This window comes from Ricinus communis, chromosome 1 (genome assembly GCF_019578655.1).
Source record: "Ricinus communis isolate WT05 ecotype wild-type chromosome 1, ASM1957865v1, whole genome shotgun sequence".
Taxonomy (NCBI): domain Eukaryota; kingdom Viridiplantae; phylum Streptophyta; class Magnoliopsida; order Malpighiales; family Euphorbiaceae; genus Ricinus; species Ricinus communis.
The window spans coordinates 26778897-26802506 of record NC_063256.1 but is presented as its reverse complement, the minus strand read 5'-3'; the positions used below and the strand labels follow the sequence as shown (position 1 = coordinate 26802506).

General features: G+C 36.8%; 1 non-coding gene across 1 annotated transcript; it reads left to right on the top strand.

Annotated features, from left to right (window-relative positions):
* Positions 1–14320: 14320 nt before the first annotated feature.
* Positions 14321–14427, top strand: LOC125369061. Its single transcript, XR_007214554.1, has one exon. It is a non-coding gene; the product is annotated as a small nucleolar RNA R71 (small nucleolar RNA).
* Positions 14428–23610: the final 9183 nt, after the last annotated feature.

Here is a 23610-nt window from a genome sequence, read left to right as displayed (position 1 = left end):
GGATTCATCACATCTGGCCAAAAGCCTACCCCTTTGTAAAATTTAGGGTGCCTCCCAAAAGTGCTTCTTTTTATCTCAAGTCGTTTAGCTGGACTCGATAACCCCTCATTTCGTGTGCGGGTTTAGCTTGCTTTCCGGTCCAATCGCCAAGTCATTGATGTCATCATTTCTCCAAGCGAACCCTTGTAGGTACTCCCTTAGAAAGGGTAAAGGCATCTCCCTCTCCTCAAGTGTCAAGTCTGCTGCTAGACTAACAGGCAACCTGATATCCTCATCCATATATGCATAGTTGAGATGTTGTGGAAGATCTTTCAGCTCGAGGACTGGTGGTTCCTCAAGTAATGGTCTCAACTGATGCACATCTATCTTGTCAATCTCACGAAAGTCCCCAGTATTGTCACTAGGCTCGTGTGCTAACCAATCATACCTCGTTCATCCCACAACTGTTGAGGACTTTACCTCTCAGTGATGACACCGTTGTCTAGGTATTCTCTCAAGTTATTTAGAATTTTCTCTTTTTTTTTATCATGTATTGCTCTTTCATTCACCCATTTACAGCTTGTTCGCCAAGCCCCTGCTATTCGCGAGCCGACTAAAGGATGGTCTTCTCAACACAGCTGGCCTTCCCATGTCGCAGGCTCATCCGCTGGTGTGACTTCAAAGGCACCACCTACGGCACATTAAATGTTGTCCTAGGAGCTGTCTCATTCCCTTTTGATGTGATGGTTTCACATTGGAGTCGACTCAATATGATAGAGCACCATCTCACTATGGATCAGTATTTCCCTCCAGAGTTCATCCCGAGCAACTGCACCCATGTAAGCTTTTGCTTTCCTTCTGCATTTTTATCACTTTGGCTTTCCTGAAAAGGTTAGTGACATATATACAATACAGTTTCACAGAGACCAATTTGAGCACGTACATCGATTGGTTGGGGCCATGAGGAGACAGTTCTTCATCTTTAGTGAGGATTGGCGAGTAAGAACCACAACAAATTATGAAATGCAAAATGTATGTGTGAAATGTGCTACCTAATTCTCTTTTTTGGGTTTTCATCAGAGGGACCATGAGGCACTGCAGGGGCAGTTAGACGACCAGCAGCATTATCTTGATGCTTCGCAATGACGGATTGATACCCTGACTCTCCAGCTGTCAGCCTTACAGACCCAAGCAATGGATGTTGAATCAGATGATAAGATGGATGGTTCGGAAGGGAACTTCGGCTTCTGACTTCCCTTTGCTTATACTTTTTCTTTCTCTGAATGTAAAACCCGAAACCTTTATGTAGACCTTTATTTTTGGAGGTATAAAATGTATTGCCTTTTGGATTACCCTCGTGTTTTGTCTTTCTATCTTTGTATGAATTTATGCACTAAGGAGGCCATGCAGCCAAATCTTTTTTTATTATTTTTGCTTTTGCCTTAACTTTTGCCTAAGTCACCCTTTTAGGTTTTCAACTTAGCAAACTCTGTTTTTGCCTAAGTCGCCCTTTTAGGTTTTCAACTTAGCTTTTTTTGTTCTTTTTCCTTTTTCTTACTTCTATTTGAAGATTTGGCTGCTCTAAATATTGATTTTCCTTAGCCTTGCTTGGTTCGAGAACTAGTTGCTCTATCTTAAGGATGCATATGCAAATTATGCAAAGAAGAAATAAAAATTATGCTTCTTTTCATATCTCATTTTATTTTGCTTGGAGCTTTTAGTTTTGTTTTTGTTTCAGTTAGTGTGTGTAAAATGACAAACGGATATGTATTTGATAATAATTCAAGATAATTTCATTCATTTAGCAAAAACCCAGATGGATACATTTTGATTTCTCACGATAGAAATCCTGTTATCAGCCAGTCTTTTCAAATTTTCTGGTTAACACAATTTCGCTCTTATGAGGCCCGCACACTCCTTTGTGTATTTCCTCCATTACTTCTTCAACTTCTGCTTTAGTTACATACCAAAGATGTACACTCGACATCATCCTTTTATACAAGACTCCCCTGTGGCTGATGTAATTTCTAGCTTGGACTCCCAACGCATACCTTTCCTTAGTTGTCGCTTCTTCTAGATACTCCCTGTCTTCTATGAACTTTTTCAGATCGTAGAATCATGGCTTTTCTTCTGGTCTAATCTGAACTTGTAAAATTTGATTCCCTTGATAACAAGGTGCACCTGACTTCACGATGACCAAAGGTTTCATCGACAGCTGCGAGGGATTAACCTACATAGATGATAGAATAGCTAGCACATCCGCCATCTGATTCGCATCCCGAGGCAAGTGTATAAAGGAATACTTGGAGAAGTTCCACACTAAAGTCTTGAGATAGTTGACATACCGATTCAACTTCTCTTCTTTTACTTCCCATTCCTCGAGGGCTTGTTGAATTACCATCATTGAATCCCTATAAACCATTAGATGTTTAGCTCCTACTACAATGGGCGCTTCTAATTCTATAACTCCGCCACCATTACGGCTAAAGCTCATTCTCATTCTTCTCTTCACTGCTTCCTCAAAGTTTTTTCCGACTCTGGTTCGTAAGTGAATAGTTCCATCAAACTAGCTCGGGTCATATACAGATTCATGTACCTAAAGAAAACACAAACACAAACACAACAAAGATAAAATAAATGAAAAATAAAGACATAAACCGCTAGCTTTTAAATTACTAATAATATCACAATAGAAAAGAATCTTTTGGCAACAGCGCCAAATACTTTATCCGCGCTATCCGCACATGGCAAAGTGCACCTATCGTATTAAGTAATACAATAATGAATAAGAGTATTGTTCCACTAGGGACGTAATTGTGAGTACTACCTACAATCATACACTAATGTTTATCAATCAAAATGTTGTTTGGATGTAATAATATTTAAAAGTAAAACAATCTTGAAAATAAAGATTAAAACAATTGGTAAACTTATCAATGATAAGCCTATTTAGGTAGCGAATCCCCCTAATAATTTAAATATTTCATGAAACAAATAGCAATTAATTCCAATCAATAGTTGAGCTAACATTCCACCAAATTAGGCTTAAACCTTTCTCAAGTGATTAAACCCCTAATTCCTAAGAGGAGGGAGAGGAATCTCTTCTCAAACCTACTCACTTAGCTCATGCATCTAAGATTAAGGAACTATTAAACCAAAGGATCTTGCAGATCTATCTCTAGTATCCCAATCAATCCTCAATCCCTAAGACATGATCAATTCATAAAGAGTTATCTCCAATCAGTTTATGAAAATAAATCCCAATTAATATGTCAACTTATCAATTGAAATAGATAATTAAGTAATCAAATGGAAAAAATAACTCATAGAAAAGATTAATTGCATTAGCTTTAAATCAATCCATACAAAATAAATTAGAGTTCATCAAAACTCAAATAGCAAGAAAATTAGTTCCTAAACATTACAGTAAAGAAATAAAGCTTAAGGAAAGAAGACCTCAAACTATTCATAGAAGATTAGAGATGATAATCTTCAATCTTGAATTCAATCCTTGAAAATGTTGAAGGAATTGATGTCCTTCCTTGAGAAATGACCAATCAAAACCCTAAAAATGAAAGAAAAATGAAGTTTCTAAGTGTTTCTCTCTCTAAAATGAATAAAATGACGAAGCTCTCTCAACACAACCCTAAAGGTTCCTTTAAATAGTGTATTTTATGATTGACAAGGGACCACACGGCAATGTGACGTCCTTAGCTTTTCATAGCTTGAATATGTCTCTTTTTGTTCTTTACTTTGTAGGCTATTTTAGGACATCGTAAAAATTGAATTGAGGCTTATGTTCTTCATCAAAGGCCCAAAAACTGAGACTGACCGAAACAGAAACAGACTGCACAATATCTACAAAGTTGATGCAGACCACTTTTCAATTCTATACCTGTAAGATCATTAAAACTACACTAAAACTAATGCGATCAAATCTATGTAATGCTGAAATTCACTTGTTTCTTCCACACGGGGAGCACACAGCCGTGTAAGGTTCCCGTGTGGACCCTTCATACAACTTGCCATTTTTCATAACTCACATAGGAAGGCCACATGGCCGTGTGGCTTCTCATGTCAGAATGAACTTTGGATAAATATGCCTTTCCTTTGCCCAATTCTCATGCTTTTCGATTCCATTTAACTCCTTAACATGTGTTATCCTCAAAATGCCTAAAAGAACTGAAAATCAAGCTTGAACAAACAAATCAAACTCAATTAAAGGTAAAATTAATATAAAATAAAGCTCAAAAGTAAGTGCCTTTAGCACTTGTCATACCCCTAAGAAGATCAGAAAGCCAGAGAAAAGGATGATCTCAAAGAAAATGTTTTTCTTTCTTAAATGTGCCACCAACCTTCTTTCTTAACCTTCGTCGTCCCATATACATCTCTTTCTATATATATGGCCTTTAATCAAAGTCCTTATAGGTTTAGAATTTCTATAAAATCCTAACTTACTTTAAGTTGGGCTTTGTTATCCTAAATAAATTTTAATTAATATAAGAACTAATCCATGGATAATAAAACTCATCATAGGCCCATTATATAAGGCCCATTAGCTCTTAATTAATTAACCTTAATTAGGCCCAATATATGTGAGCTTAAGCATAAAGCTTAAAGCCTCATTTTAATACTCACTTAAAGTCTATTTGTGTGACCCAAAAGGTTCCTAACATGTTGGTAATGAATATGGATTATGAATTAAACTCCTTTAATCCAATGTTAATACTCTAATTTAATTTAATCCATATTCATATATGAAGATTGGCATCTTGCAATGCATCATGACTATCAAAATGTGTAGGAATGATTAAAGTGCTTTAATCAACCTTTGCAATGAACAATCTTACAATGTAATTCAATCCTTTCATTATACTTTTATCCTAATTGATTCATAGAGCATGGATGCAAGTGTCAACTCTATAATTTAACTAATCATATCTACTCTTGATAATTGTATATAACATTTGAATAAGATCTATGAAACACTTTTTATAATCTTCATTCATACAATATTGGCCAAGAATTTCCATGTTAAAGCATATCAAGAATCATAAGGATAAGGTCCCATAACATATTACCTTGGACAATGAATTCCTTATTGATAACTTATTATCTTTATATAATTCTTACTATACCCAATGACTATCCCTTTTTTAGCTCCATAAATAAGAGAACTGATGTGCATAGTTTTACACATATTTGCTTGCATATTATTGCGTATGTTCTTAGCAATTATTGTGCTTTTATTCCTAGATCACCCGTGTTTTGTCTTCTTTTGCATTTCAGGAGCATTTATAGGACCGTCATCCGTGTTTAAGCAATTATAGATCAATACGTGCGGAAACGGATGAGAATTCATCAAGATCGGACAAGAGCCCACGTTGCACACATTGAGCACGGCCTGAGTCAAGGCCGTGCTGACCATCACGGCCTGGAATCTGGCCCTGACCAACCATCAAAACTTGGTCTTCAAAATAATGGTTTGGGCACGGTTTCCGTAGCCACCACATCCTCCAGCACGGCTTGTGGTGGCCAACACCGGTGGGGGCACGACCATGGTGAAAACCTACTTGGTGAGATCCTTCAGCACGGCCTAGACTTCGGTCGTGCTACCACGGTCATGCTGAAACAAAATATATAAGGAAAATGAATTTTTTTAGGGTTAGAAAAAGAAAGAGGGGGAAGGAGTGACATAGAGCCCTGGCGGCTGGTTCGGTTTCTACACAGTATTGAGTGCGAGAGAGAGTTGTAGGGAGGAAGAATCCCATAATCGCAAGGTTCCGAGTGCAAAACAGTAGTGGAGTAATTCAAGAGGCAATTTGGGAGATTAATCAAATTGTAGATCCAGATTTGGAGCTGTTCATCCAATTCGAGAGAAAAGGGTGTACATGTTTTATTTTCATTATTCTTTCATTGTAATTGATTTCCTAGATTGTTTTAAACATGAACATGTTTAGCTAGACTAATTAAATCCATTGGAATTTCTTTACTATGTTGGCTTAATATTATATTGTTGGATTGTTTGAGTTGGTTTTGTATTCTTCTTGCTTTCAGTATTAATAAGATAGCATTATTCATGAGACGTTGTGAATTGTGGTGTTTAGATTGCTTTGTGTGATTGAGAAGTCCATTTGGTAATTGGAATTTTGAATAGCAAGAACTGGTTAATAATCACTTAGAGATAAGGATAACTAACTAGCCGGATTAAGAATTAACAAAGCTTAATAGAGGCGGATTAAAGCTTAATGCTAATTTAAGAATCATTCGTTAGGAAGAGATTCCAACTTTAGGTTATTAGGTTTAGGAATTTGGTTATCTCGAGAGAGAAATCGAATTCAGTTAAGAATTCATCCACGGGTAGCATAATTGGATTCATCAATCCTTTATCTTTTGTTTGATCACCAACTAGTTTAGGTTCCCTTTGGGTTTGCTTTCTTGTCTTGGTTATTTCATTTATCCATTCATTCATGCATCTCCCTTAGAACTTAGCTTGTAGTTATTAGTTAGTTTAGAAATTATTCATCATTCATCTTAGGTTAATATAACAAAGAACAAAGAAGTAACTCTAGGCTTTCACTTTCCCGAGGAATACGACCTTGATACTCGCCATTAGTGCTAGACTGCATCGATAGGTACACTGCCTTAGATTGTAGCTAACACAAATTAGCCCATCAAGAATATAAGATAGTATCAAAATATAGTAATCCTCATATAAGATAATACATTGTTATCTCAAGTCTAAGGATCATGTCTTACATATCATAAGAGTATTGTCTATAGACACTTGGAGTAAATTTCATATGGACTACTCGGTGGGGTCATGTTCAATGAACTTGTTCTTGTAACAAGCACCCATATGCTTATCTCAGAATATTTATTCCTCAACCTTATGAGACAGATTGCTTACTTCATAAGTAAATGATAACGCATTATGGTGTCTCAAGCATTTGATCAATATCCAATGATCAATATCTAATTCTCAATCAAACATCGACTATGAATAAAGTTTAGGAACGTACGTAATGAGAACCTTATCATTATAAAATCTCTTTATAATTTCTCTTACATTTATGTTTACATTCCATGGTGTTCATCACTAACGGTTTGGATTATTTCTTGATAATACCCGACTAATCGTACCATTAGAGTCGAACAATGCCTTTAATATAATTGTATGCCATCAATGGTGATGTATAAATTAACACAGATTATCTGACAACTCTTTATCTTTAGGGAATACTCTAACAGGTGTCTCCCGTAATCAGAGCAAATAGCAAGGTGGTGCCTTCTATCCTGAGGGCAAGATGGTGTTTTCCTTATAAGGGCTCATTTAACAACAGTGAATTGGTGCTTCCTGCCTCAACAAAACAGGCGAGATGTGTCTCCCGAGGAATATTTATGTAGTAAGGTGGTGCGTTCTGCTTCACAAGTCTAAAAAATGGAAAATGGCGAGATGGTGTCTTCCTCGGATAGGTCAAACTCTAGAATAAGAAATCAAGCCAATCAGGTGATATTTAATCCTTTTTGCTTTTATCCAAACTCATTCTTTATTTTCAAACTCATTCTTTTAAAATTAGTTTTGCATAAAAAACCAATTTCCAAAAGAATTCATTTTCTAAAGCAGGGCAAACTGTTATTACTTAACTTTTGCTCATTCGTTACATATGTCCGATGACTTGACTAGGATAAGTCTAGTGGAGTGAGTTTTAAGGTAAGAAGAAAAAGGCTCTGAAAGACACCAAAAGAGGCCTGAAAGCTCTGGAATGGATTGATAAAACCCTAAAACTAAGACTGTAAAACCCCATAAACCCTGATTAAACCTTAAACCCTAACCAAGACCCTAAAACCCCAAAAAACCTAAATCAAGACAAGTGAAAACCTAAAGTCCTTGCAAAACCACCTTGTGCCACATGGACTAAGGCTTAAAGCACATGGGTTAAGCCAAGCCCATATGGGCTTAGCGAGGACCTGTGTGGGCTAAGCCTTGAGCTAAGCACATGGGGGTAAGGAGCCCACATGGACTTTTTCTTAGCCCACGTGGGCTAAAGGCCTAGAATGCAATCATCATGGGAATATGAATCTAGGAGGCATATTCCCTCCTAAGGACACGTGCTACCATCTGCCTCACCCTAAAAATGCATATTAAATCCTTGACCCTTAAATAACATCAACCAATCAAAGTTAAACTTCCAAAAAAGCCCTAAAATTTCCATATATAATCATCTCTTTCTCAGTCAAAAACCCTAGAGCCACAAAAAATTGAAGAGACGCTCTCTAACCTAAAAAGAAAAAAGGGCAGAATTTGTTTCCTTCTCTTGAAGAGACACTAAAGTCTTTTCATCCATCTTCCTCAGACACCCATATACTTAAACACCATCCCTAACCATACCCATTACCAAAAACCCTATTTACCTCACTCATTATCCTAAAATCCATTCAAAATCATCCTTAATAAGCGATTCCAGCACTAATAACTCAAGGAGAACACTTATCAATCCTCCTTTAGCTTCTAAACACCCATATCTTATTTTCCTTTAATTAAAATCCAAACACCCCAACCCTCTTTTTTCCACTTATAATTTCTTTTTTTATAGGGTTATTTTCTGCTCATTTAGAGACTATTATGAGTGTTTTAGTGTCTTGAGAGCCTAAGCAAATCCATTGCTACTCAAAATCACTCTTTTCCTTGATTCATTAAAAGGTATCACCTTGAGGGCCCAAACTTCGGATTAAACCTGTTTTAAGTGCATATTGGTTGTGTTTCCTCATATTATGTCTGCATTAAATTTGAAAATAATGTTTTTGAAAAAAGCCCAAAAAACAAAAGCTCCAAGCTTTTAGGAGCTTACCCCACGTGGGGTAAGGTTTAGTCCACGTGGGCTTTCGCTTAGCCTACGTGGGCTAAGGCTTACCCCACATAGGGTAAGCTTACAAAAGCTTGATTATTTTATTTTTGTGTTATTTTTTATTATTAATTTTTAATTTTAGAAGTCTTTATGTATTAGATGAGCATGTTAAGTTTATGTTTGATGGATTTAAGTGTTGGTTTAGCATTAGTTGATATACATTGTTAGGTTGGAAGGTTAGTATATGCTTTAATAATAAGATATGTTTAGTTGTTTGTTAAGATGCAACCTACACCTAAGGCAGTGAACCTATCGATGCGGCCAAGCACTAGTGAGTATCAAGGTCGTATCCCTGAAGATCGGGTGAACCTAAAGTTACTACTGTTCACTATGTTATCTAGTCTGAAATAAGGTGTGAGAAGTCTAAATTAATTAACTAATGACTATGAATGCAAATAAATAAATGAACAACAACTAACAATCGAAAGACAATCGCAACAAGAGAAACAAACCCAAAGGGGACCTAAGTGATGGAATTCTAAGGTTGATTTTATAAATTACCAATCTTGGTTAGCCTAAATCCTGAATCGAACTCGGTTCCTCTCTCGAGCTCACCGAGTTCCTAAACCTGCACTAACCTAATGGAATCTCTTCCTATCATATTATTACAGATTAGCATTAAGCGTGATTTAGAACTATTAAAAGTTGTTAATTTTTAATCCGACGAGTAAATTAACCTTATCTCTGAGTGTTAACTACTAGTTCTTACTATTCAAATTCCAGTCGTAACAAGCATTTCTCAATGTCAAGAAACAACCTAAAAGACAATTAATTCAACGTCTCAAATTAACTGAATCAAACTTTATTACTAAACAGCAAGAAGATTACAAGAATGGCAAATAAAAATCTAATAACTAAGCACAATCCATCAACAAAGGTCCACAATGGGTTCGGTAGCCCTAGCTACTCATAATGAAAGAAACAAATACAAAAGGAAATAAACAACAGAAAAGGAAATGGAACATGTAACCCCTCTTCTCTCAAATCGAAATGGGAATGTCACAAGCCAACTCTGAAACCAGCCTCAAGTATGGATCTCGGATTTCTCGATCAATCGTCTAGAACCTTCAATCTTTGCTTGAATCTCCCAAATCAATCCTTTGAAATGACGTTGGTCTGCCAAAATGTCAAGAACAGAGGTGTAGAAGTGGGGGGTCGCTCGCGTAAAGAAGTCTAAAAATCAGAAGCGGAACCCTGTCTCATTCTGCGTGCGCCTACTTATAGGCAGAAGTGCCATAGCTTGTGCCACGGCCCGTGCAACGGGCAAGGGAGGCCGTGGAACGGGCCATGCAAATATGCATAGGCCGTGCAACTGCCCATGCAAAAGCCTCAAAATGCGCGCCAATAAGGAATCGAATTCGACAAACATCTAATATGCATAAATCATCCACATAGCTTGGTTTCTGCCCGAAAATCAATCAATTTCCCAGCAAGGAGTCCGAAAACCTAAAAAACTCAAAAATATACCAAAGTGCGATTAAACAAGAATAAATATGACTCAAATACACGAATAAACGACTGATAAACAGTCAATAAATATGCATAGAATCATCTTCATCAAACTACCCCACACTTAAGCGTTTGCTTATCCTCAAGCAATTAACAACTCACTCCTCAAACAGATACCAAATAACTCAATCATATACTTTGCAAGAGGTTAGCTCAAAACAAGTCTCAAAACTCTATGACGAATTTCCTCAAAACCCCCAAATCACTAAATCCTTGAGAAAGAGAACAAAGTTAATAAAGCTGCTAAAATTAAAATGATAAACCATCCAAACTGAGAAATTAAGAACCATGCCTTACAAGATGTCACTCAAAACACACAAGTGTATATAAGTGAAAGAATATCGCCAAGCTCTCAACGCAAAAATACAGAAAAAGGTGCTTACCATAAGCTTGCTTATAGATCCAATCTCCACTATTGTGAAATAATCAATAATCATTATCAAAAGGGTCTTGAGCGAGGTTGTAATGGGGTTAAGGTAGGGTATGGATAAATATGGAAAGTAGGCTAAAAGTTGCTGGAAAATTATGCAGGTAATGCAAGAAAATAGCCAAGGATCAAATGTTGTACTTAAAATGAACACTAAGTTGCTCCAATAATAAGATGATGCTCGAAATGAAGTAAAAGAAAATTATACATATATGTATTATTTTTATTTTTTTATTATTGTTATATTTTTTTTCTACTACTCCTACAACAACAGATAATGCAAGATGAAGTAATACAATGCTCAATCAAAAGTAGTAAAACGATATGTACCATTTGGATTGAAGGGAGCATCTACGAAAAATCTAGCAACTTAGTGAACATATGCAAATTGATCCAAAATGAAATGCAGCATAAACTTACATAATCTCCAACAACAATGGTAGAATGAATAGAAGTGATAAAATGAGTGTCAAAGGTAAATTACAATGAAAGAAAAGGCTAAGGCTCAAAATTGGTTCACTAAGGGAAAAACAAGGTTAGGCTTTTGGCCAAATTGTGTAAATCCTAAGTGCCCAAATCATCTCATGACTATCAAAAACTCATGTAATCTCAAAAGTCATCACAGAGCAAGTTATAGAAACAAATATTCTATACAATTGCTCACTAATCAAAAACAAAATGAGCATAAAAACCTCACCATTTGAGTGGATTAAAATTGCATAAATTCTCAAACCAAAGTTTAAACAATCAATCAATCTAATAAGCATCAATATTAACAGTGTTCTATATCAAAGATAAAGTAAAATGAAAAAATTTAAGGAAAAACACCAGTTTTACCTAGCTTGATTGAAATTAAGAGATTCGTTTATTGCCTTCTTTCAACAAGATTCGATAAAAGCTATAAGGGTATCCATTCAAAAGAGAAAAAATTATCAACTACTCGATTAAAACAAAACTCAAGATAAGGACAATAAGAATGAACAGACTCAATCAATAAGGGAAATGAAAGCAAAATAAAAATAGCAAAATACCATCCTTACAGAGGTTTGAGATAACAAAATTGGTACCTGCACAAAACTAAGGTACCTACACCACACTTGAGAGAAACACTACCCTCGGTGTGAAATAAGGTAGGCACTCCAAAAAGGAAGATAAAATACGCACAAAGAAGCAAATTATGGGAGTCCACAAAAAGCTAGAAAACTAAAAGAAAAACAAGACAACAGAAAGAGATAAAAACTAGAAATAGTCTCATCGGATCACGCCCTTGATGTGTGCTTTAACACTCCAAGATATGTTAGTCCTCAAAATTGCGTATGAGCATCGAGTAGGCTAACTCCTACAAAACTCAAGAATAAATACATCCCAAGCAACATCTAGTAAAAGGTCCAATAAAATAAAATCATCTAAAAATAAAACAAACTAAAAATAAACTGAAATATCTAACTAAAAAAAATAAATACATAAATAAAAGATGTCCAAAAACTCAAAAAGCATAAATAGATTCGGGAATGCCTCCCGAAGGTGCTTCTTTTTGTTCGAGTCATCTAGTTGGACTCTGCAGTAGCATTCCTGCATTGCGGGCAAATCGAGAAGGTGGGCTCAATGTAAGTTGGGGCTTAAGGCATATAAACGTAAAGAGGAGGTCCAATGTGTGCGGTAGATGACCAAGGAGGTGCTCTCCGCACCGAATTGGGATGCCCATTCATCCACTCCAAATTCTGGCTAAGTGACCTGTCATAAACAAACTTGCAACTACCCTTCTCGGGTGTATCATAGCATAAAGTCTCAAATTGATACAAGTTTTTTTCTTCAGATGAATAACACATATCAACAGGGAAAGAAACATGTATAGCATCATCCATTTGTACATCCTGTGGTTGCTTATCATATGCAAGACCAATTCCATTAATACTGCAAATGGCATGAACATGGTCGGTGGGAGAACTATCTGATGGGGGTAAACTAAAAGTAACACAGTCATCCCCTACATTAAGTTCTAACTTTCCCTCAAATACGTCTATTTTAGCTCTAGTCGTGGCAAGGAAAGGTCTCCCTAAAATCAACAATACACCATGCTCATTATCCATATCCATAACCACAAAGCCAACAAAAAATATGAACTTATCTACCTTGACTAGCACATTCTCTACAATCCCCTTAGGAAGCTTAATAGAACGGTCAGCTAATTGAATGCACATCCTAGTGGGTTTTGCCTCCCCCAAACCTAGCTTATTGAACAAACTAGTGGGCATGACATTTATGCTAGCCCCCAAATCAGCTAATGCATCATCAACACACAAGTTACCTAAAGTGCAAGGAATAGTGAAACTCCCTGGATTGTGACGTTTCTCTGGCAACTTGCTCTGAAACACTACTGAGCACTCTTCGTTAAGCTTAACATAGGCTACCTCCTCCAACTTCCTTTTTCTGTTAAGTATGTCCTTTAAGAACTTGGCATACTTTGGCATCTGCTTTAATGCATCAATAAAAGGCAAGTTAATATGCAGTTGTCTAAAAACATCCAAAAACTTACCGAACTACTCTTGCGCTTCTGCTTGTTTGAGTCTAGCAGGATAAGGAATCTTAGGTTGATATTTCCTGACTGGGATTGATTTCACCTTTTGTCCCTCAGGTTCCTTAACCTTAGTGTTTGCCTCAACCTGCACATCAATAGTGGAGTTGTCAAGAACAGGCTTAGAAGGAGCTGAAACTAACTTACCTGAACGCAAAGTGATGGCGTTCACGTGCTCCCTTGGGTTAGACTCAGTGGTGCTAGGGAGCGCTCTTTGTCGCCTCTCAGACAACATCTTAGAGATTTGGCCAATTTGAGTCTCCAAGTTCTGAATTGAGGCCTGCTGATTCCTAAGTGCACTATCAGTTTGCTAGAACCTCATCTCTGTAGTCGTCACAAACTTCATCATAAGCTCCTCTAAATTTGATTTCTTTTCTGGTGGAGGAGGAGCTTGCGCATGCCTAGCTGGCTATTGTTGTTCCTCCAACTAAAGTTGGGATGATTGCGCCACCCAAGGTTGTATGTGTTGCTGTAAGGGTCATTCTGCTGCCTTGGGGCATTCCCCATATAATCAACCTGCTCAACATCAGAAGACACAGCAGAAATAGATGGAAAAGTAGAGGAAGATGAAGCAAACATACCTCCCACAGTACAATTCGTACTGTAGTGCGGGCCACCATAAAACTCGCAGCTAACATGCACTGCATGAATCGGCATCTAGAGTTGGTTAATCTTCTTGGCTAGAAGCTCCACGTGAGCTACCAAGGCTGCTGTAGAATCCACCTGGTTGACCACTCCTTATCTTCCTGGTCAGCTCCTAGAGGATTGCCACTGATAATTGTTCATGGCCATTCCTCTATCAAGTTTTGAGCCTGCTCAAGCATCTTACTGCTTAGCGCCCCACCTGCTACAGCATCCACCATCTGCCTCGTCGTAAGGTTCAACCCGCTGTAGAAGGTCTGAACCTGCATCCACACTGGCAATCCGTGATGTGGGCAGCATCTCAACAGGTCCTTAAACCTCTCCTATGCATCGTACATGCTTTCATCATCAAACTACACAAAAGAAGATATGTCATTTCTAAGTTTAGCAGTTTTAGCGGGAGGAAAATACTTATGTAAAAAATTTTCAGCCAACGCCTTCTAGGTAGTAATCGTCTGCTGTGGAAGAGATTGTAACCATCTCTTTGCTCTGTCCCTCAAGGAAAATGGAAACAATCTCAGCCGAATGGCGTCATCGGTTGTTCCATTTATCTTGAATGTGTCACAAATCTCTAAAAAGTTAGAGATATGAGCACTGGGATCCTCGCTGGGCAATCCTCCAAACTGCACGCTCTGCTGGATCATCTGGATAACATTGGCTTTTATCTCAAAATTGTTGGCCGCTACAGTAGGTCTGACTATACTAGTTTTTATCCCATCCAAAGATGGTCGAGCAAACCCGTACATCGTCCTCTGATTGTCATCAGCCTGGGGGTTGTGGTTCTTCATCACATTAGCTCTTTAAACCTGAACTGTAACTCCTACCTCCTCTTCAATTGCCTGCAAACGTCGTCTCAATAATCTGAGAGAGCGCTCTGGGTCAGATAAGGGTTCTATGGAATCAGGATTGGAGCTCCTGGTCATAAACTACCTGAAATCGATAACCAAACAGCCACCAATCAACAAAAACAATAAAATTAAGAATAAATAATAAATAAATAAACAAATAATTACTAAAGTAACACAAAAACAATTCACTCTAGTTCATCGTTACAGTTCCCCGGCAACGGCGCCAAAAACTTGATGGGCTACTGATGCAACCTACACCTAAGGCAGTGAACCTATCGATGCGGCCTAGCACTAGTGAGTATCAAGGTCGTAACCCTAGAGATCGGGTGAACCTAAAGTTACTACTGTTCACTATGTTATCTAGTCTGAAATAAGGTGTGAGAAGTCTAAATTAATTAACTAATGACTATAAATGCAAATAAATAAATGAACAGCAACTAACAATTGAAAGACAATCACAACAAGAGAAATAAACCCAAAGGGGACCTAAGTGATGGAATTCTAAGGTTGATTTTATAGATTACCAATCTTGCTTACCCGTGCCTAAATCCTAAATCGAACTCGGTTCCTCTCTCGAGCTCACCGAGTTCCTAAACCTGCACTAACCTAATGGAATCTCTTCCTATCATATTATTACAGATTAGCATTAAGCGTGATTTAGAACTATTAAAAGTTATTAATTCTTAATCCGACGAGTAAATTAACCTTATCTCTGAGTGTTAACTACTAGTTCTTACTATTCAAATTCCAATCGTAACAAGCATTTCTCAATGTCAAGAAACAACCTAAAAGATAATTAATTCAACGTCTCAAATTAACTGAATCAAACTTTATTACTAAACAGCAAGAAGATTACAAGAATGGCAAATAAAAATCTAATAACTAAGCACAATCCATCAACAAAGGTGAACCCTGGTAGCTACAACCTAAGGCAGTGAACCTATCGATGCAGTCTAGCACTCATGGCGAGTATCAAGGTTGTATTCCTCGGGAAAGTGAAAGCCCAGAGTTACTTTTTTATTCTTTGTTATATTAACCTAACATGAATGATGAATAATTTCTAAACTAACTAATAGCTACAAGCTAAGTTTTAAGGGAGATGCAAGAATGAATGGATAAATGAAATAACCAAGACAAGAAAGCAAACCTAAAGGGAACCTAAACTAGTTGGCAATCAAACAAAAGACAAAGGATTGATGAGTCTAATTATGCTACCCGTGGACGAATTCTTAACTGAATTTGGTTTCTCTCTCGAGATAACCAAATTCCTAAACCTAATAACCTAAAGTTGGAATCTCTTCCTAACGATTAATTCTTAAATTAGCATTAAGCCTTAATCCGCCTCTATTAAGCTTTGTTAATTCTTAATCCGACTAGTTAATTATCCTTATCTCTAAGTGATTATTAACCAGTTCTTGCTATTCAAAATTCCAATTGCCAAATGGAGTTCTCAATCACATAAAGCAATCTAAACACCACAATTCACAACGTCTCATGAATAATGCATTATCTTATTAATACTGAAAGCAAGAAGAATACAAAACTAACTCAAACAATCCAACAATATATATTGAGCCAACATAGTAAAGAAATCCCAATGGATTTAATCAATCTAGTTAAACATGTTCATGTTTAAAACAATCTAGGAAATCAATTACAATGGAAGAATAATGAAAATGAAACATGTACTCCCTTTTCTCTCGAATTGGATGAACAGCTCCAAATCTGGGTCTGCACTATGATTAATCTCCCAAATTGCCTCTTGAATTGCTCCACTATTATTTTGCACTCGGAACCTTGCGATTCCATGGTTCTTCCTCTCTGCAACTCTTTCCCGAACTCAGCACTATGCAAAAACTGAACCAGCTGCCAAGGCTCTTTCTCACTCCTTGCTTCCCTAACCCTAAAAAAATAGTTTTCCTTATATATTTGTCTCAGCACGGCCGGAGTCCAGGCCGTGCTGAACATTCAGATCTCAACAATTAGGATTTCTTCATGGTCGTGCCCCTGCCGGTGCTGAGCCACCACAGGCCATGCTGGAGGCCGTGATGGCTACACAAACCGTGTGCAAAATGCCATGTTTTGAATACCAAAAGCTCATGGTTGGTCACGGCAAGAGTCCAGGCCTTGGTGATCAACACGGCCTTGACCTAGGTCGTGCTTAATGTATGCACTGCGAGCTCTTATCCGATCTTTATGAATTCCCATCCGTTTTCACATGTATTGATCTATAATTGCTCAAATACTGATGATGGTCCTATAAATTCTCCTGAAATGCAAAAGAACACAAAACACGGGTGATCTTGGAATAAAAGCACAATAGTTGCTAAGAAAATACGCAATAATATGCAAGCAAATATGTGTAAAACTATGCACATCAAATCACCCCACACTTAAGCTATTGCTTGTCCTCAAGCAATTAACAACTCTTCTCACAAAACTGCAGTCAGCAATTCCTTACAGTTTGCGCCCCTAGTTCATAACAGACAGTATTCAACACATCTCAAAGCAAATGCACAAGACCTACTCACCATAAGCTTGCTCATAAATCATATCTTCGCCACTGTGAATAAGTAAATACCAAAATCAAAGGGTCTTTGCCAAGGTTGTAATGGGGCTAAGGTAAAGATACGGAGATTTGGGAAACAAGTGTGAAAATGTTGGAATTCGTGCGAGAAACAACAATATATGCTCAAAGGATTAAATGCCTAATATACAAAAAGAATTTTTCACTAAAATCCCTACTTCGTAGAATAACGCTCGCAAATGCTCTGAATCTGATAAAGAGATAATTAATTAAAGAATTTTGTTTATTTTCTTCTTCTCTTTTTTTTTCTTCATCATTTTTTTTTTGAATTATAATTAGCAACTTATAAGAACTGCTGCATACATACAGAATAAAAATACAGTTTGGATCGGAGGAAGCATCTAAAATCTCAAAAAGACTTAGTGAATTTACCAACATAGCAACTGGCATTTAAATCCCACATAAGGGTGAGCAAATCACAAAAAGAAATTCCAGCATAAGGGTAAAGGAAAGATAAATGTAAAGAATGGTGTAATTGAAGTGTATAGGTGTAGATTATTAAGAAAAGGTTAAGGCATGGAAACATAAGAGGGTAGGCTTTTGGTCAAATGTGGTGAATTCTAAATCGCCCAAATCATCTCATGGTATTCACAATATTCATGTAACTTCAACAGGCATTACAAAGAAAGTTCTAGAAGCAAAGTCAAGTACAATGCACAGTCAAACAAGAAATATAAAGAGCATAAGTATAATGAATGCTCAACAGGCTCAAAATCTCACTTTGAGGTGTGGTATTAGGTGCAATTGGTTCGCAACATCATTAATTGAATCATTACTTAAGAAATAAATGCATATGACATTATCAACATTCTAAGTTAAAATTTGAAAATTCAAAAAATAATTAAATAACACTGGTTTAACCCGGCAGGGCTGATGTGTAGAACACCATCAATTATTTTCAAAGGACAATGAACAACAAAGAAAAGTAACTACAATTCTATAAATCAAGTCATCAATCAGCTCAAAAATAGCATACTCAAGTGCATAAAGACACAGTGTCCTAACATCCTAACAATACACAACATCTAGTGATAGCAATTTCAGATATATCTAAAAACCTTATGAGAGAGTAGGATTATAAGGTTTACCCACAACCACCCCACACTTGAAGAACACACTGTCCTCAGTGTAAAATGTGATGGATACCCTACATGGGATGCTCAACTAAGAGAACAAAGGCAATACAATCCAAGTGCATGAAATGTATGAAAAATAAAGTAATTAAATGCAGAAAAATAAAAAGATATAGGGGACTGCCCTAATCATCCATCGAGGCTGATGTAGTGGAAATTCAGTGCCTCTTCAATAGAATCTGAAAATAGTAAAATAAAGAAATAATCGAACTGAAAATAATAATTAAATAAAATATGAAAATTTAAAACCAATAAAATGTTTCAAAATGAAAGGTTAGAATATTAAAAATGAAAAATAGAATTTGGGGTGCCTTCTTTTTTATGTGATGAGTCTTCTTAGCTGGACTCATGGTGAAAAGCAAACGGGGGTGATCAACGAGCATCCATCCTTCTTCCAAGCAAATGGCTTCAAGTATCCGCTTAGAGGGATAATCATCAATTTTCTCTTCCCGACTGTCAAGCAAGCTGCCAGTATGATGGGCAAAACTTGCTCCTCGTATAATTACACGTAGTCATGATGCTCTAGGGGCTCTTCCAATTTGAAAGCTGAAGTTTCACCAATTGGAAGGATCGACGGTTGGGCAATTTCTTCAAGAATGTCAATGGTTTTCTCTAGTCCTTGTCTTGGTTCACTTGCTAGAAGAAACTCAAGCTCCTCCAAGACTTCTTCATTGGATAACTCGTGCTCATCTTCTGTCTCGAAGGGACTTGTGGAAAATCCACTAAAAATTCCTATAACTGCAACTCAGCATCATCAACTGTACATTCCTGTTGATAGTCTTTCAGAGGAATCATGTTCGCCTCTTCCTTTTCTGGTTCCAACTCCATGTTCAAGAAATCATACTGCACAGAAGCATCATCGTCAAACATAGTAGATAAACTAGAAAAATTCTAACCTGAATGCAAAGTGATGGCGCTTAAATGTTCCTCGGATTCAGTAGCGTTTGATGGAGTTCCCCATTGTTTTGCCACTAGTAACTTGAAGATCAAGCCTACTTGATGCTCTATGTTCTCAATTGAGGCTTGTTGACTTTCAAGTACCCTCTATGTTTGTTGAAATCTATCGTCAAGACTTGCAATGAACCCCATCATCAGCTCTTGTGACAATAACTCTTCATCTTGAGTTAAAGGTGCAAGATTAGGTTGCTGATGTATTTGCTGAAATCCTGGTGGTTCTTGGCCATCTAAGCTACATCCAAAGGTTGAATAAGTGCTCCATTCTTGTTTGTAGGTGCTTTCATACGAGTTATTTAGCCAGCTTCCCGTATAATTCACCTGTTCAAAGTTATAAGAACAATGAGCAACATCACTGTACAATGGACAATCATTACTCAAATGTAAACCATAACAGATTCACAAAAATCTTGAGATGAAAGAATGGGAGTGGAGAGTTGATTGGTAGCCCTGCAAAATGATTCCATTCGAGCTGCTAAGGTTGCACGGGTATCCCAATTTACAGCACTCTCTTAGTTCCTGATCCCATTTTCCAACGCATCATATAAAGAGTTTGAATTTAGCATTAAACATCCTTATCATTCACTACCTGAATCATAAACATAAACTAAATAAATATGTACAAATAAAATAAAATAAATAAATAAATAAAAATAATAATAATAATAAAAACCAGAAAATAATAATAAATAAATAAATGGCTAAATTAACAAATAGCAAATTTCACTCTAGTTTTCAAATAGTCCCCGGCAACGGCGCCAAAAACTTGATAGGCTAATTATGGTAGCTACAATCTAAGGCAGTGAACCTATCAATGCGGTCTAGCACTCATGGCGAGTATCAAGGTCGTATTCCTCGGGAAAGTGAAAGCCTAGAGTTACTTCTTTGTTCTTTGTTATATTAACCTAAAATGAATGATGAATAATTTCTAAACTAACTAATAGCTACAAGTTAAGTTCTAAGGGAGATGCAAGAATGAATGGATAAATGAAATAACCAAGACAAGAAAGCAAACCCAAAGGGAACCTAAACTAGTTGGCAATCAAACAAAAGATAAAGGATTGATGAGTCTAATTATGCTACTCGCGGATGAATTCTTAACTGAATTCGGTTTCTCTCTCAAGATAACCGAATTCCTAAACCTAATAACCTAAAGTTGGAATCTCTTCCTAACGATTGATTCTTAAATTAGCATTAAGCCTTAATCCGCCTCTATTAAGCTTTGTTAATTCTTAATCCGGCTAGTTAATTATCCTTATCTCTAAGTGATTATTAACCAGTTCTTGCTATTCAAAATTCCAATTACCAAATGGACTTCTCAATCACATAAAGCAATCTAAACACCACAATTCACAACGTCTCATGAATAATGCATTATCTTATTAATACTTAAAGGAAGAAGAATACAAAACTAACTCAAACAATCCAACAATATAATATTAAGCCAACATAGTAAAGAAATCCCAATGGATTTAATCAATCTAGCTAAACATGTTCATGTTTAAAACAATCTAGGAAATCAATTACAATGCAAGAATAATGAAAATGAAACATGTACTCCCTTTTCTCTCGAATTGGATGAACAGCTTCAAATCTAGGTCTGCACTACGATTAATCTCCCAAATTGCCTCTTGAATTGCTCCACTATTATTTTGCACTCGGAACCTTGCGATTCCGGGGTTCTTCCTCTCTGCAACTCTCTCCCGAACTTAGCACTACGTAAAAACTGAACCAGCCGCCAGGGCTCTCTCTCACTCCTTGCTTCCCTAACCCTAAGAAAATAGTTTTCCTTATATATTTGTCTCAGCACGGCCGTGGTCAAGGGCTATTTGATTCATGAAGTATTTAACTTATTAGGGGGATTCATTACCTGAATAGGCTTGATATTTGATTAATATACCAGTTGTTTTAATATTAATTTACTTTCAAACATTACTATATCTAAACAACATTTTGAATGTTAGACATTAGTATAAGAGTGAAAATAGTATTCACAATTAATTCCACAGTGGAACGATACTCTACTTATCATTTTATTACTTGATAAAATCGATGCACTTTGCCATGTGTGAATAGTGTGCCTCATATTTCAACCAAAACACAAAATACTATATTTAAAATGGTAAAAATCTGAGGGACAAAAGCTGACCTCGCACGAGGATAATGTCATGACCCAAATCTAGGGGCACATGACCAGCACTAGGACATAGGAATCATGCGTGGCTACTAGTGCTCGTAGCAAGCCTAAAGGTTGCTATTCCAATTTTAATCCATTATTTACCATCCCAACACAATTATCATAATCAAATTAAACATTAATAACCTCAACATCTAAAAACGGAGTCAACAGCCCAAATCTTAAATAAAAGGTTAACATAAGTCAACACAAATTCTAATACATCATCAAAGTCACAATCTACATAGTGCGGTTATAGAATTTTAGCCCATAAGGAATTTACAACATCCACTACAAAATAAACTAAATTAAAGGACTCGTCGCGAGGGACCAATTGCAGCTTACCCAAAACTTCTTAACTGCTTAACTTGGAAAAATTTTAAGGGGAGTCAGACCTTACTGAGTGAAATGTATAATATATATATATATATACACACATATAATAAGGGTTCGCATGCCCACACGTATATAATTATCTCTTATACATATAATATACACACATCACAGACAAATATTAGCATAATATAATAATGAGAAACGAGATAGGAGAAAGAACCTTCGAATTGCTCTTATCATTTATAGCATTCCAATTGCGGATTTATTACCAAAGGCGCTCATCGCTCCATTTGGGGTTCGATGCTCGACCCTTTAGTCACCTCGTGAGGATTTTTCCAAGCAAGTGCCTATTACCTTTCAAGGTTTGGTGCCCAACCTTCTAGTACCTCCAAATTATGCCACCTAAAGGCACCCATCGTCCTTAAACTGGGTGCTCATCCCTTTAGATAATCACTCAAACACACATCTTTATTAAGTAGCTCGCATTCATTCTTAAGTTTTTAACATAGCCAATGTACACATGGTCCGATGATATCCCCATCGGCTAAGTGGTTCTAACTTAATCTCAGAATGCAAATTTGAAATCCCATTTCCACACAATGATATGCATCAATCACAATTTATAGGCATATACTCATTAACATGCTCATATTCACTATTTATTTGAAATAAGATGCATATGCAAGGGAAATTGGGAAAAAATATATATACATATATACATATTATACAACTCATAAATATGGCACGCTGCTACTCTGATCTCGGTGCGCTAGATGACTCAAGATGATCTAATAACAATTCAAAATAAAATCAACAAGAAGGGTGTATCCCTTCATCTTGGTTATCATCTTTGCCACCTTCATCCTAAATCGAAGGATGAACTCGGAGTTTGTCTGATTCTGTAGCTATTGGGTTGACTCTAAATCCCGAGTACTAACTTCCATATGGGTATTGTACTCGTATTATTTGACAAACTTAGCCACCATATCTTTCCAATCATCCCTCATCTTCTCCTCTAACTGCCAATACCATCTAGCAATGGCGCCCATTAAATATAACCTAAAGTACTTGACAATCTGTTATTTGGTCAAATTAGAGCAAGTGGACATCCTATCCTGTAGGAGTTCAGAAAGGCATGAGGGTCCCTAATCACATCGAATTTATGTAGATCTGATAAATTCACTTTCCCTTTGGAAGTTACTACCACGGGGTCATCAATATCCTTGATTATCTCCCACCCCTTCAACTTCAACATCTTCTCCATTCTCTATAGTTATTAGCCATTTTGGCAAACTTAGGGTCCATTGATGTCGGTGCGAGAGCTGTTGCAAAACTGGCTAGTATCTCATCATCGCCATCTACAAATTCATATGAGTTATTTGCATACCACTTCTCTTTTTGTGCCGTTGGGGTGGCAAAATCCAAAGTGATAAGGGGTGCTAGTGGTGCTGGCATGCTGGTGCCTTTTCCTACTACCTTACTACTACTCGTAGCATTCCCTAAATTCAATGTAGGCAATAGCAGCTTCAATAGTT